The 17194-nt window shown below is 34.9% G+C and overlaps 1 protein-coding gene across 1 annotated transcript in view; it reads right to left on the bottom strand.

The window, feature by feature from the left end:
• Window positions 1-11262: 11262 nt before the first annotated feature.
• The window catches only part of xpa (xeroderma pigmentosum, complementation group A), a 30253-nt gene continuing 24321 nt past the window's right edge, over window positions 11263-17194 (bottom strand). The window contains 1 exon segment of the mRNA NM_200471.1: window positions 11263-11308. The gene's annotated coding sequence lies outside the window, so the exon portion shown is untranslated.

Here is a 17194-nt window from a genome sequence, read left to right as displayed (position 1 = left end):
TAAACTATTAAAAATGTTAATAAAAGTCACTTTTTCCAATTTTTCGATGTTAAAAGGTGTTGGAAGAAAGATCAAGATCCTATAATGCAATTCAAAAGCATAAATAAACAGGGAAAAAATCAAATCATGAATCACAAAATACAGAAAACTGCTCATTTACAGATGTTTTACAACGTACTTAATAATAAAGGTTTAGAGTAACCAATATTTCATAGAATAACCCTTATTTTTTTAGTTAATTAACAGTTTCCATTGTGATTTACAAGTGTTTTCTGTTTATTTATGGTTGTGAATTGCAATATGGGATGTTGATCTCTGCTCTGTCGACTTTTGATGTCATAAAATCAACTCTACAGTTTTAACAAAGTGACTTTTAACGATATTGTAGTAGTCTGAAATAAAATAATGCACAAGAAATACTAAATAATGGGTAAAATAACAGAAAATGCGCTGTAAGTTTATTACAAGGTTTTTGTAGCGTAAAACACAACATCAACCCAGACAATATATCACTTAAACTATTAAAAATGTTGATAAAAGTCACTTTTTCCAACTTTTCAATGTTAATAGTTGTTGAAAGAAAGATCAAGATCCCATAATGCAATTCAAAAGCACAAATAAACAAGAAAAAATGGTAACACTTTACAATAAGGTTCATAAGTTAATGCATTTACTAACATGAACTAATCATGAACAACACATGTACAGCATTTATTAATCATAATTGAACATTTACTAATGCATTATTAACATCCAAACTCATGCTTGTTAAAATTAGTTAATGCACCGTGAGTTAACATGAACTCACAATGGACATCTCATTAACTATTGTTAACTAACATGAACAAATACTGTAGGAAATGTATTGTTCATTGTTTGTTTATTGTGTGTTAGTAAATGCATTCAGTAACATTAACTAATGAACCTTATTGTAAAGTGTGACCGAAAAAATGAAATCATGAATACCAAAATAAGGAAAACTGCTAATTTACGCATATTTTACAGCGTACCTAATAATAAAGGTTTAGAAAAAACAATATTTCATAGAATAACCTTAGAAAACCCTTATTGTTTTTCTTAGTATCATTTTTCCAGTATAAAGAATCTTTTTTAGCATTTAAAAGGTTCCATTATTGAACTTTTCTTTTTAAGAGTGTACTATAAGAGTCTTAACAATAGGCCCATTTTCTCCATTAAAGAATGATTAGCATTGATGAGAGGAATGTATGAAAAGGTTGTCAGGATAACCAACGGCACTCTCGCTATCGGAAAGAATTATAGTCATAGATATTCCACTTTAGTTTTCCTAAGTTATAACGTCATAGCATTATATCAGGACTGTGTATTTGAGGTGCTACTGTGTTATTTATTTAATCAGAGGGCTTTCTGACACACTTCTTCCCTCCACAGGCAGTTCGCGCTGTCTGGTTTCCATGATCACACCAGATGTTTACATTCTTGAGAATATTTATGGCAGTCTTGTACATGGGAAGATAATCGACCATGAATAAAGTTTTTGTGTTTTTTTTTTTTTTTTTTTGGATTTCCTTTTTGGTCATCTTTTTGGTGTAAATATAAAAATATAATTGGTGGGATTTACTGTCATGTCCCTTTGCTTGTTTGGTGTCTATCATTTGTACAGAATTTGTGTCTAAAATGTCCACTGAGGCTTCATTAAAGTGACAGTTCAGCCAAAAATGAAAGTTCTGTCATCATTTGCGCTCCCTCTTGTCGTTACAGACCTGTAAATCTTTCTTTATTCTGTGGAACATAAAAGAAGATCTATACGTTTAGAAAATAATGGTAAATCGAATTAAAAAGTTGACACAAGGACACAAAGGTGAATAGTAAATAATGACAGAATTTATTTATTTTTTGGTGGAATATCACTTTACATTGATGATAGATTAATTAAACAAGTAATTAGTAAGCTTTTTTTTTTTAAACACAGGTCTGAATTAAAATCTGTTTTAGATATTTTTTAAATAATTTACCAATCGGACAAATTAAAACTTTTTATTTATTATATTTTGTTTAAATTTGTTGCTGTAGGAAATGTGTAAGAACATAAACCGATAAATAAATGGAATTTAATTAAAATGGACTTTACCTGACAAAAGTCTTGTCGTCGATCCCAGTTGTAAGAGCAACAGATAATAACTTGACTTCTAGTTGACCATTTGGAAAAGTGGCAGAAGGTAGATTTTTCCGATGAATCATCTGTTGAACTGCATCTCAATCATGATAAATATTGCTGAAGACCTACTGGAACCCGCATGATTCTCACAGAATTTAGTCCAGTTTGGTAAAGGAAAAATCATGGTTTGGGGTTATATTCAGTATAAGGGGGTGCGGGAGATCTGCAGAGTGGATGGCAACATCAACAGCTCGAGGTATGAAGACATTTGTGCTGCTCATTACATTACAAACCACATGAGAGGGCAAATTCGTCAGCAGGATAACACTCCTCCTCATACTTCAGCCTCCACAACAAAGTTTCTGAAAGCAAAGAAGGTCAAGGTGCTCCAGAATTGGCCAGCCCAGTCACCAGACATAAACATTATTGAGCATGTCTGGGGTAAGATGAAGGAGGAGGCATTGCAGATGAAGCCAAAGAATCTTGATGAACTTTGGGAGTCCTGCAAGAATGCTAATTAGGTGCTGTCAATCAGACAACGCTTCTAGGTTTGTTCTTGCAGTCAATTGTGAAAAATATTATTGCTAAAAGTGTCATGATAACCGCTGTGAGTTTAACTGCAGGCGCTGAGTGATGTGCGTGTACGCGAAGGGGAATCAGATTTGTCCGAGGAGTTAGATTTTGATACAACTTTCCTTCACCTCTTCTTGCAGATGTGCTGGTTTGCACTATGCACTGGTCTCTATTAAGTGAATTAGAAGAAGCATTCAGTTGTGTTTTGTTAAAAAGGTTTCATATGAAATATACATTTGAAAACCGCCCAAATTTTGTCAAGCCGCCAATGACATTTTTTACCCACACAATCAAATTCAAAACCGTCCAACCTGGCAACACTGGTCAGGTGCAGGGGCTTCCGTTTTAATGGTAACAGGTTGGCAGGACACTGATAGCTGCCAGACTGAAAAGTCTGCTTATGTTCACCTCTACAGAACCAAATCAACCCCTCCCCTTCACCTATAAACCGGTTATGATCTCCAGAAGAGATGCATTATTGTTTTTCAGCGTGTTTTGGATAGTTTTTGGGCTGGAATCAGTCAGCTACATCTGGCAACACTGTTGATAACTGCTATGTAATCTACATAAGAAGGTCTGTCGATTTATAAATTAATTTTTATATAAATAATTAATATAATTAATATAATATAAATTAATATAAATTAATCATTTTTAATATTTTAAATTTTTTTATTTGTTAATCTAAAATTTAGCATATTGTTTATTTTTAGCATATTAATTTAGCATTTATTAATTTAGCAAATTTGGAGTTCACTACTGTTGGACTTGTTTGGCATTTGCTTGCATTTTAACTGGATGGCACACAGAAGTCAAATCGTTGCCAATTGTTTAGCTGTCAATATTATGGTAAGATGATTTTTTATGGTAGCAAAGCCTTTATAATTACTGATTTACAGTAATTTTCAAAGACCGCCTAAAATACAGCGATGTAAAATACTTAGTGGCATTTTTGGCCTTATAGGGCTAGTTTTATTGCAAAACCTGGCAACATCACTTTTTGTCATCAACCTGAATATATTAAGTAAAAGAGAAAATTTGTATATTTTGCCAATAATTTTCTCCTCACTGTCAACGTCAATAAATAAAAACGACATCAGTCTGATTTAATTTGATCTTAGAATAAAAGGCAGCACAACGTGTACCACAGTATGAAGATTGTTATTTATATTTTCATTTTACAAAAGATTACTACAGATGAGGATTAATGTTGCAGGTCAAACGTTTAAAATAATAGCTGGAGTTCCGCTTGGTGGCGGCTGGCAACTGAAAACCAACAACTGCGCTCTGGCGGACATTCCTATCTCGCGGCGGGCAGCAGCTGAGCGCGCGTGTCTGTCACTGGCGCCGCTGCCATGGCGACGGCGTAAACAAACGCACAAACTGTCAGCTCGAGCTAATGCCTCGGGCGGGTGAAGTTTCAGGAGCTCGCGGAAAACTTACCTAGCACGTTGGCAGCACGTCAAAAGACCCTCTGCCAGCTGTGTAAATCACACGGGCCCCACAACAACAACTTATATACATTTTAAACTTTTTAAATTTTTTAATAGCCTGCTAATTATAGGCATTTTTAGAAGCAAAGGCTTCAGGGAACGCTGATTTAAACGGTCACTTTTGACCATTTGTGGCCGACGCATCGACGTTTCCTCAGCTGCCAAATGTGGTAACTACAGTTGAAACCAGAAGTTTACATACACTGTATAAAAAGCACATAACCGGTTTTTTTTAAAGTCAAATGTTTTTGTGACAAAATCTTTCCTTTCTTTAGGCAAGTTAAGATTATCCAATTTGTTTCTGTTATGCCTAATGGCAGAATAATGAGAGAGATATTTTTTGAGAAATTGTTATAACTTTTCTTGAATGACAAGTTTACATACAATAAGATTATTATGCCTCTGAAAAAGTTCAGATGATGGTGTCAAGGTTTTGGAGGTTTCTGATTGGCTAATTGACAACATTTGAGTTAATTGGAGGCACAACTGTAGAATAGTATTTAAGGAAAACCTCAAACACACTGCTTCCTTGTGTAACAACATGGGAAAATCAACAAGCCAGAATCAACAAAAAAGTCAGATTACAATGTGCTAAATTACTCTGGGAAAAATAATATTTTTTGGAGACATGTCCTGTGGTCTGATGGAACTATTGAACTGTTTGGCCATAATGACCAGTGCTACATTTGGAGGACAACAGGGAAAGCTTACAAGCCTAGGAACACCATCCCAACTGTGAAGAACTGGTTCACTTCATAGCATAGATGGCATCATGAAGAAAGAACATTATGTAGAAATACAGAAGCAACATCTCAAGACATCAGCCAGGAAATTAAAACTTGGCCACAAATGGGTCTTCCAAACAGAGCATGACCTTAATCATACAGCCAAATTAGTTCAAATGTGCTTTAAGGACAACAGAGTGAATGTTTTTGAGTGGCCATCACAAAGCCCTGAACTCAATCCGATAGAAAATTTGTGAACATAGTCGAAAAAGCTTGTGTGAGCAAGACAGCCAGCAAATCTGACTCCTGTCAGGAGGAATGGGCCTAAATTCCTTCAAAACATTTGACCAAAGTTATACAGTTTAAAAGCAAAGCTAAAATACCAAGGAAATAGATGTAAACTTTTGACTGTCTGGAATTTAATAAAGATTTCTCAAAAAAACAAAAAAAAACCTCATTATTCTGGCATTTAGCAAATGTAAATAATTTACGTAATCTTAAAAGACCAAAAATAGTAAACGTTTAGTATGATTTACCATCAGACTTTTTTTTTGTTATGTTTCTTTTTTTAGTGTAAACTTCTGATTTCAACTGGATATGCTATTACGATAACAAAACATATATTTTACAGTCTATGGTTAAACCCCATTTTGTTCACACATAGGGCGTTCAAATACATTCATTCGTTAATTTTCCCTCGATTTAGTCACTTATTTATCACGGATCACCACAACAGAATGAACCACCAACTATTCTGGCAGGTTTTACACATTGGATGCCCTTCCAGCCACAACCCAGCACTGGGAGGTTCAAATACACCGCAAAATTTTGCTGTGTTATTTTTTTTTTGTTTTTTTGTTTGTTTAATCAAATGAACTTTTCTAGTCATCTCAACTTGTATCAATCAAACTGACTAAAATATTACTTTGTATAACTTAAAAAAAGTTAGTAAATTAAACCTGAACAACTTATTAAAGTAAGTTACAACAACATAGAAATATTTGTTCTCCATTTGTCATGAATTTTTTTACAGTGGTGTTCCAAAAATAATAGGTTAGTCACTAACTATAATGATTATCATACTCTCCACTTCTTCCAAACCTAACTGTCCTCCTTCTGTTGAACAAAAAAGAAGATATTTTGAAGAATGCGGTTAACAGTAGCCATAGACTTCCATAGTATTGTTTTTTTATTCTTTGGAAGACAAGGGTTCCTACTAATCAGAATCTTCAGAAATCTAGTGAGCATGAGCATTTAAAGGGATAGTCAACCCAAAAATGATAATTCTGCTATCGTTTACTAACTGTTTACGTGTTAAAAAACAGTTTGAGTGGGGTTTTTTTCTTCTGTTTTCAAAAGATATTTTGAAGAATGTTGGAAAACTGTAACATTGATTTCCAAAGTAGGCAAAAGACTAAGTAAACAAACACTACAGTACACTAACAAGCACTTGAGTCAATGTTACAGGAGTTCAGCATTCTTCAATATGTCTTCTTTTGTGTTTACCAGAATAAAACAAAAACTCAAACCAGTTTGGAACATGTCAACAGTGAGTAAATGATGACAGAATTTTTATTTTTGGGTGAAATATGCCTTAGTTATCTCATAGTTATCATACTGTAGTGATTCTTGTTTCTTTGGGCCACATATAAAACAATGAAATCCATTCATTTAGCCTCTTCGGTGTGCAATTCTCAGCCTCTTACAACATTTAAAGGCTAGGTGATCTTTTTAACTGCCCTTACAAAAGGCAGCTGAGTGGGCCAATAGATTCCTCCGATGTTACTCGCGTACTATTAACATCACTGGAACGAGACCTGTAAGTGATTTTAATAGTGCAATGACGTGCATGTTCCACTGAAAGTGCTTTTAATATGGGCTGAAGAGGCTACACTTGATTTATTAAACTTATAAATCAATGATCTTGTTTTGTATCACATTAGTATTTCACATAATAGGCAGTTTCCACAGAAAATCTTTTTCGGTGTGCTCAGAATACCCAGAACTGTATTTTTATATGGTTAACAACCATGTATAAAATTTGTGTAATTAATTGTTATTTATTAACCATGCTGTCGTGTCCATATCCTTTGATTTAATAGCAGGCTATAATTTATTATATCAGTAGACGGATATTGTATGTTGAGTTATATTTTTCCTCATATTTAATTGACTTTAAAATGACAATTTGCTGTTCGTTTACTCTGTCTCAGGCTATCTGAAAGATGACTTTTTTCTTCAATATAACATCATCATTTTAACTGAAACTGTGGTCCTTGGTGATTTCAGAAATTAATACCAGCACTTTGACAGTCAAAAGAGCACATGCAGGGAACACAACATCAGGGGCGCCCCCAAGACCCCTTTGGCCACCCCAATATAATTTTGCTGTTGACATTATTGATTTAAATGAACTTATAAATTCCCAATATTTAAATAAATAAATAAAATGCAGTCACTAAATTATTGTTGGTGTTACTGACGTAGCTCTCCCCCTCTGGTTCAATGCTGGTGAAAGCAAACTGACGCATGCGCGGAGAAAACCATTCCCGCGCGCCTTACGCACTCCTGTGTGAATCCCGGTTGGTTGTTTGCATGCCCGCCGACAAAATAGGCACCGCTCATGCGCCGTGAAACCGGAGTAACAGCCTTTTGTGCAGAGGTGTCGGTACGCAGCGAGTTTTGAAAGTCGACTAAAGTTTATACAAAATGATGATGATGATGATGTTACTTTCACCAAGCATGCCTTTAAAGCAGAAAGGAGGGATAATGAGTCAGGGAGGTAATACTTCATAACATGATTTCTCAGCCATGATCTGCTCTAAGACCACAGATATTCTATAATACATTTTTTGTATTCTTTAGAATTGTCATAATTAATTTTCATGCAAAAGGTTTCTTAAGTGATCTTGGCATATCACTCCAGTTGTTTTCCAAAAATATTTAGGATTGATTTCTGTTATTTATTTAGAATAATAATTGTATATTAATATTAATTGTATTTATTTAGAATAAATATAAATAAATTGTTATATTTATTAAATAACAAATCTAACAATTCAAGAGAGGTGGGGGTGTATAGGGTGGTTCGCCCAGGGTGTCATTTAAACTAGAACCACCACTACCCTCTCTGATCGTCGTTGACAGCACACACACACCTTCAATAGACAGCAATGGCTATTTAATATTTACCTTAAGCTACAGTATATCAATAGAAGAAGCTGCATTAAATGGCTCAAAAAGCAATATGGATAAATAATATTATTAGGTATAGTGAGTGTATATATAGTAATGCATTTTGTTCAGCTCGTTCATTTGTTTGGGTAATTAATAAACCCATTATTCTTTCATTCATTTTCTTTTCGGCTTAGTTCCTTTATTTATCCAGGGTCACCACAGCAGAATGAACCGCCAACTTATCTAGCACATTTTTACACAGTGGATGCCCTTCCAGCTGCAACCCATCACTGGGAATAATAAACACATTGATCTTAATTAATTTTAGACATGGCATATACCGTATGATGTACAATAAAAGCACGTAAAAAAAGAAGTTATTTATACAGTATATGAAAAGTGTTTTTAAACTAAACATAGATTTTTTTTGGTTTGACCATGTACTTGCTGAATTAATTTAAGGAATAAATTGCAATATTTCAAGAAGAATTAATTAAATGAATAAAAACTACATTAGTTCATTTACCAGAAACAAAAATATAACATTACACTGAATTCATTATTTTTTGTGTGCCACCCCAAGATTTGGTGCGGCCTCTTCTGGCCACCCCTAAGAAAATTTTCTGGGGGCGCCACTGCACAACATTAATACACGTGACTCCTTTCAATACATTGTTATCTTATGAACCAAAACGATCAGTCTGTGTAAGAGACTGAAAGTTACAAGATTATAACCACACAGCATCACTCAAGTGTTATTACCCTCGTGACATGACATAAGATAGAAGTTAACGTTCCAGTAAAGGTTACCTACACTCACTGGCCACTTTATAAGGTACACCTGTCCAACTATATGCTCGTTAATGCAAGTTTTTACTCAGATTTCAGGGCTCAACAATAAGGACTGCCCGATGGCCAGCATGCAAGACGCTCAGGACAGTAGACATGTTCATTACTGGCCTGGTTGGGCAAGTGCTGCCTTGTCACTTAAGTTTAAATCGCTTGCTACTATTTCTCTGTGAAGTCGTAAACACCATATTGTTTTTCAATTCCTCTTATCTGATTGGATGTTGTGAGTATGTTGTTGTTTTTTCCATAACCTGGTGACATCCAGTACAGCGAAGAGATGGAAACATCAAATGATGAGGCTAAAGGAAAATGTCTGTTTCTAATGTCTTGAAGCAGACATTTACAATATGATGAAAAAACAAAAACAAAGTGATGTTTTGCACAGTTTTTCCTCATATTGGCAGGTCAGTCACCTTTTGTTTTGCAATAAAAGGCATGCATATTTTCCATAATGCTCTTTTTGTTTGCTTAACACTTTGAATTTTACTCATGATACATTTATTTTTTTTATTCATAATACATATTTTTTATTTAATTTCTAGATTCACAGACGTTATTGATGACAAATTATTTAAAATATGTGGCTAAGAAATAAAGGCCAGCAGAAAAAATCCTTAGTGTTGAACCCTGGACTATCACATGGCAGCAACAGGCATGGAGACATGCTCAAGACAATATACTGCAGTTCAGACTGAGCATCAGAATGAAGAGCAGGTGATTTAAGTGACTTTGAATGTGACATGGTTATTGTTGCCAGTCGAGCTGGTCTTAGTAATTCAGAAACTGCTAATCTACTGGGATTTTCACGCACAACCATCTCTAGGGGTTTACAGAGGATGGTCAGAAAAAGAGATAATATCCAGTGAGTGGCAGCTCTGTGGGAGCAAATGCCTTGTTGATGCCAGAGGTCACAAGAAAAAGGCCAGACTGGTTTGAGCTTATAGAAAGGCAACTCAAATATCCACTTGTTACAAGTTCTGAGATATGCAGAAGACCATCTTCTGATGGCTACTTCCAGCAGGATAACGTGTCATGTCATAAAGCGCAAATCATCTCAGACTGGTTTCTTGAACATGACAATGAGTTCACTGTACTCAGATGGCCTCCACAGTCACCAGAACTCAATCCAATAGAGCACCTTCGGGATGTGGTGGAACGGGAGATTTGCATCATGGATGTGCAGCCGACAAATCAGCAATTGCCTGATGCTATCATGTCAATATGAACCAAAATCTCTGAGGAATATTTCCAGTACCTTGTTGAATCTATGCCACGAAGGATTAAGGCAGTTCTGATAGCAAATAGGTGTCCAACAAAGTACTAATATGGTGTACCTAATAAAGTGGCCAGTGAGTGTACATCTCGAATGTCTTGAGTGAGCACATCAACAGCATGTTTTTTTATTTGTAGGTAAACTGTTGGCAGCCACTCTCATAACGTATTTTCCCCAAAATGTCTTCATCTTTACGAAGTTAACGTCTATAACACACTTATTAAATGTAAAGATAGTTAACGCTGACAAAAATAACAATAATTCCATTTAAAATTGGTACATAGATTGGCCTGCAGATCCATATACCTTTAATAGATGATCCATATTACAAAAAAAGGACAAAAAGTAAATGAACATGGAAGACAGATGATGTAAAGTAAGGGTAAAACTGAACAAAGCAAAGGAGTATAATACTGTGAAGGCAAAATCCCATGAGACAGCAACATGCCTGCACTGCAAACTGAGGTAATGGTCATCCACGTAAGGACTGAGACGAAAAGTGAAATCTTTCTCAAAGGCACATGTTTTCAGTTCAGTAAAAACAGCGTGATTATTATTATTATACATTGAAACTATACAGAACTCCTCGTGATCCGTCACTATAACCATCATTCTCATCAGAGTGAGAGAAAACAGTTTGCTTGCTTTTTCTCTCATACGCAACACAGTCACCACATCACATTTCTCTCGTTCACACAAGCCATGCCTTACTCAATCAGAACTTGGCATTATACTGTACCTATAGGTAGGTAAAAAGGAGTCCATAAAAATGTAAAAACACAGACACTTTATACAACAAAACCAAAACGGAACAAGCAACGATTTCTTTCAACTATGCAGTGCTTCAAGACAGCTGGATGGGCAAAAAAAATATTACGGTTGCCTCAAATTAATTTGTTGCACAAGTTTATAAAAACTGCTTTAAATGGTTCATCTTTAGCTTTTGAGCATTGCAAAAGTCACAGATCAGGAGGCAACACCACGTAGGAATTGATGAAGACAGATGTGGGAAACTGTGCATCATGTCTGTTTTTGTTTTTTTGATGAAGTGGTTGGTGAACACACTCTGACTGGGATCCTCCTGAGAAGGAAAGAGAAAGAACAGATGAATCAAGGGGAATATCAGACTATGCTTACTTTACTTTTTTTTCTGCATCAGGATCAAATTAAATAAGATAATCGCTGCTTTTTATTTCAGAATTCACTGTTAATGATTTCCTGTAGGACATTGAGATGCCCAAACTAGGACCCACGGAACAAAGTTGGCCCATGGTAAGCTTTGATTTGTCCTACCGTCCCATCTGAGAAGAGAGGGAGAATGGCAGGTATTTATTATTTTAAATTTAACAGATATTGTTATTCTGATTTAACTTAACATTTTGTTTGTTTTATTGTTAAAGTCCTTATACTGTTTTTCTTTCCAGTACCTTGTTGAATCTAAGTAGAGTTCTCACCGTGTTCGCATTTAAAGGCACAAACGTTTCGGCACAATGCCTCACACACTGAGGGAGGCATTGTGCTGAATCGTTTATATCTTTAAATCACCCGAAGAATGTAAAAAGAAAAAAGAAAAACAGTACGAAGCAATTACTTCATGAGTGCGAATCATTACCTTTTTGAATAATAGCATTGACAAGATTGACGCACCAAAGAAGTTTCTTTAAAACCGCAAGCGCGCAGGGCAAACTTCAGCAACTCTACTTATTGTTAAAGTCCTCATGAACTGGAAGCCGTGCCTGTTATTTCTTGGATGTAGTGAAGTATGCATTTCAATCAGAAAGATGGGAAATGGGTTTGGGGAACGTTTTACAACCTAACAGACTCCTGCTCACCATTTCTGTTTGATGTCAAAACCGACAGCTGAAGCGGCGCAGTTAAATGTATTAGCCACGCCCATTTCCAAAAATATACGTAATCTGACAATATTGCATTTTCAGATTTCGATTAAAGATTACATGGGCAAACTTTTTTTTTCTTAGTGAAATGCACAGATGAGTTGTTCACCACAAAACTAGCAATGTGAGCTAACAAAATCATATGGTGAGTTTTGATTTCTTGAGGACTTTAAGCTACAAAAAAAGCAAACTGAAATTAAATGCTTCAATTAAATGTTGTAAATGAATCAGATTTTTTTTTTATGTAAATACTGTCTATTGACAGATAGAGGACAACCCACAAGACCTCGGCAGTATGACTAGTGTACACAGCATTAAACTCCATTGTGTTATAACGTGAATTATTTGTTTTATTGTAATAAATTCATTCTAAGATGTAAAAATATATCATTCATATACGAGTTAAGTCATTTTTGCTCATTTTTAAATATTATGAAATAAATTAGGAAGTTACCCATATCAGCTTTAATATAATTCAGTTTGCTATATTATTTACCTTCAGCGTACAACCCTCAATCAAGTTTGGTTTTTTGTCTTTCATTAGAAATATTTTGGGCACCTCTGCTGTAGAATCTACAATAACTTGCTGGCAGCAGTTACCAAGTGACTTACTGTAAATCACAGCAAAAATGCTCTATTTATATTTACAGCACCATTTATCTTGTTGCATATGTATTTACAGTTTTGTATATCTTTACTGTAAAATATACAGCAATGTTCACAAGGCAACTTTAAAATACAGTAACATACTGCATAACTGTCCTACAGTCCACATTACAGTTAAATACTGTGTCATTTACATGAATCGTAGATATTTGTTTTTTATTTCTCTCGATTTCACGTTCCTATCTAATAATTAATCTAATCTCTAATAATATCTTGTAATTAAGCGAAAAGTCAGAATTGTGGCATTTAAACAACAGAATTGTAAGTTTATATCTTGTAAATCTGAAGAAAATAACTGAATGGCTGACTAATGAATAAATTATAATATATTATAATATATTATAATATAATAATATTCATTTCATTCGCCTTAGTCCCTTTATTCATCAGGGGTCGCCACAGCGGAGTGAACTGCCAATTTATCCAGCATATGTTTTTACACAGCAGATTCCCTTCCAGCTGCGAACACGGTGAGAACATGCAAACTCCACACAGAAATGCCAACTAGACCAGCTGGGACTCGAACCAATGACCTTCTTGCTGTGAGGCGAAGGTGCTAACCACTGAGCCACCATGCAGCCCTTATAATATGATATAATATGATACAATATAACATAATATAACATGATATAATATAATCAGGGTGGCGCAATAGGTAGTGCTGTCGCCTCACAGCAAGAAGGTCGCTGCTTCAAGCCTCAGCTGGGTCAGTTGGTGTTTCTGTGTGGAGTTTGCATGTTCTACCTGCGGTCGCTTGGGTTTGGGTAGATTTAAATTGTGTGTTAATGAGAGTGTATGGGTGTTTCCCAGAGATGGGTTGCAGCTGGAAGGGCATCTGCTGTGCAAAACATAGGCTGGATAAGTTGGCGGTTCATTGATTTATAAAGGGACTAAGCTGAAAAGAAAATGAATGAATGAATAATATAATCATATTTTAAATAGTTTATTGAAAGATTGGAAACTATACCACAGTTGAAATGGATTTTATTTGGTCACATCCAGTGTTGAAATTTTTTATTAGACACATTCAAATTTTTTGCCACAAGACGAAAATTGTAAAATAAATGAATAAAAAGCACAATTATTTTTACAGTTGTGAGTTTATATCACACAGTTGTGATTTCTTAGAATTCATTACTTACATCTCGAAATTTCATTTTATAAACAGTCATATATTATATTATATTATATTATATTATATTATATTATATTATATTATATTATATTATATTATATTATATTATTAAAATATACTTCTTAGTCCTCTGTAGTCCTCAAATTAATTTCCTAATTAAATGCATGTTAAAAAATGATTTTTTGATTGACAAATTGCATATTATTTTCTTAACTACTGCTATATTGGAAATATTTTATATTTATTTATATTTACATGCATTACATCCCAATTCAGGTAAAGTAATCATTTGTTTTGCACACAATCATAGTTTAAAAATATTGATATTTCTATTTTGAATTTTCATATTTAATGCTTTTAATACATATTAAATAAAACCGTGATCTAAAATTTGTGCACTAAAAATCTAAAAGAAATTTGAAGCAAAAAAAAACTATAAAAGCTAATAAAATATTAAAAGAATTAAATAAAGGCCTGACTCAAATAAACTTTGTAATTAAAGAAGCACCCATACAGTATGTGGAATCATATCATCATGTTTCTGTTCTACAGCATTATAAACAAATAGATTGCCACAAAACAAAAGATTACAGCGAGTCTGAATGACAATAGATGTCCAGTATGCACACTGATCAGTAATGCAGAATGTCTAAAGATCAGATATGAAGGTTCCTCTCAGTCCGTCTCTCTCTATAAAAAGGTTTGACCCTGCTGCAGCTTGTTGGTCCTCTGATCGGCCCCAGCAGCTGTCAACCTACTGCCTCAGCACAACAAATACTTCACTCGCCGACTGACCTTTCCACACAGCTCACACTCACACATGCATACTGTCAAGTGCCTGCAATACTTGCCAGTGTTTGGTATTTCTATGATTTTGTAGGTGTGCAACATAAGAAAAACTTGATGAACTTGAGTATCTGATCAAAATGACATCAAAACTGACACATATTTTGAAGATTGCCTGTTTTCTTGGATGAGACTCAATTCAAGCAAAAAAGGCAAGCAATGTTCATTTACACTCACTGGCCACTTTATTAGGTACACCTGTCCAATTGCTCGTTAAATCAAAATTCTAAGCAGCCAATCACATGGCAGCAACTCAATGCATTAACACTTGTAGACATGATCAAGACGATCTGCTGCAGTGACCAGTTCAGATGGTAGGGTCAGAATTTGGTGTCAACAACATAAAAGCATGGATCCATCCTGCCTTGTATCAACGGATCAGGCTGCAAGTGGTGGTGTAATGGTGTGGGGGATATTTTCTTGGATACTTTGGGACCATTAGTACCAGTTGAGCATCATGTCAACGCCACAGCCAACCTGAGTATTGTTGCTGACCATGTTCATCCCTTCATGACCACAGTGTACCCATCTTCTGATGGCTCCTTGCAGCAGGATAATGGGTCATGTCATAAAGCATCTCAGACTGGTTTCTTGAACATGACAAAGAGTTCACTTAACTCAAATGGCCTCCACAGTCACCAGAACTCAATCCAATAGAGCACCTTTGTTGATGTGAGGAAACAGGAGATTGGCATCATGCATATGCAGCCGACAAATCTGCAGCAACTGCGTGATGCTATCATGTCAATATAGACCAAAACCTCAGAGGAATATTTCCTGTACCTTGTTGGATCTATGCCACGAAGGATTAAGGCAGTTTTGAAGTCAAAAGGGGGTCAAACCCGGTACTAGTAAGGTGTACCTAATAAAGTGGCCGGTGAGTGTACATTAAGATTTTTTACGTGCCATTCTTGCCTTTATTTGTCTTAGTCCCACTATTCTTGGTTCAAGTAGAAAACAAATCTGTCAAAACTGTTCAAAAAGTAAATACTCAAACACATGAAGCCATCATAACTCTCTTTTTATATTTAGACCAAACAACATTCACTTTCCCCATAAACTACTGCTCCACAACAAACACACACACACACACACAATGAACAAACAGACATGCAAGAAACAGGTGTTAGTAACAAGTACAGTTTTACAGACACACACACGTACACACATACAGTTGAAGTCAGAATTATCAGCCCCCATTTGAATTTTTTTTTCTTTTTTAAATATTTCCCAAATGAGGTTTAACAGAGCAGAGGAAATTTTCACAGTATGTCTGATAACAGGAGAACGTGGTCTTATTTGTTTTATTTCAGCTAGAATAAAAGCAGTTATTAATTTAAAAAAAAACATTTTAAGGTCAATATTATTAGCCCCTTTAAGCTATATTTTTTTTCGACTGTCTACAGAACAAACCATCGTTATACAATAACTTGCCTAATTACCCTAACCTGCCTAGTTAACCTAATTAACCTAGTTAAGCCTTTAAATGTCACTTTAAGCTGTATAGAGTGTCTTGAAAAATAGCTAGTGAAATATTATTTAATGTCATCATGGCAAAGATAAAATAAATCAGTTATTAGAAATGAGTTATTAAAACTAGTATGTTTAGAAATGTGTGGACAAAATCTTTTCTCTGTTAAACAGAAACTGGTGAAACAAAATAAACAGGGGGCTAATAATTTAAGAGGTTTAATAATTCTGATTGCAGCTGTACATACACATACATAACACTGCCGATATTTACAATTACATTTCTTAGTATTAAGCAGTCTTGAAAAAAATGTTGTTGGGATTTAATGCAAATTATCCAACTGCATTATTGGCCTCTGTTTAGAATGATTTTTATTTAAATTGAATATTTAATTAGCATTTATTTAAGAATTAGTAAAGCCCATTCCCAGTATGCTGTAATTAATCACATTAAATATGAACGTAATGCAACATTTCAAAACCAAGGAGTCAAATTAAAGCAAATGAATTATATGATCATTTTAGTTTAGTTCATGCATGTGAATGTTAGGTGACTTTTTGTTTTTACTGCACTTTTAACATTAATTTTCCTTTGGTATAGAACACTATTTATCAGGGGTTGCCACAGTGAAATGAACCACCAACTATTCCGGCATATCTTTTGTGAAGAGAATGCCCTTCCAGTTGCAACCCAGAACTGGGAAAAACTTTTAACATTATCATAGAAAACAGTATTTATTCCTTTCCTTTTTCCTTCGGCTTAGTCCAGGGGTGTCAAACTCAATTTCTGGAGGGCCGAAGCCCTGCACAGTTTAGTTACAACCCTGCTCCAACACACTTACCTGTAGGTTTCAAACAAGCCTGAAGGACTCAATTAGTTTGATCAGGTGTGTTTAATTAGGGTTAGATCTAAACTGTGCAGAGCTGCGGCCCTTTTGGAACTGAGTTTGACACC

The sequence above is a fragment of the Danio rerio genome, chromosome 1 (genome assembly GCF_049306965.1).
Source record: "Danio rerio strain Tuebingen ecotype United States chromosome 1, GRCz12tu, whole genome shotgun sequence".
In the NCBI taxonomy this organism is placed as follows: domain Eukaryota; kingdom Metazoa; phylum Chordata; class Actinopteri; order Cypriniformes; family Danionidae; genus Danio; species Danio rerio.
This window is presented reverse-complemented; position numbering and strand designations above follow the sequence as displayed.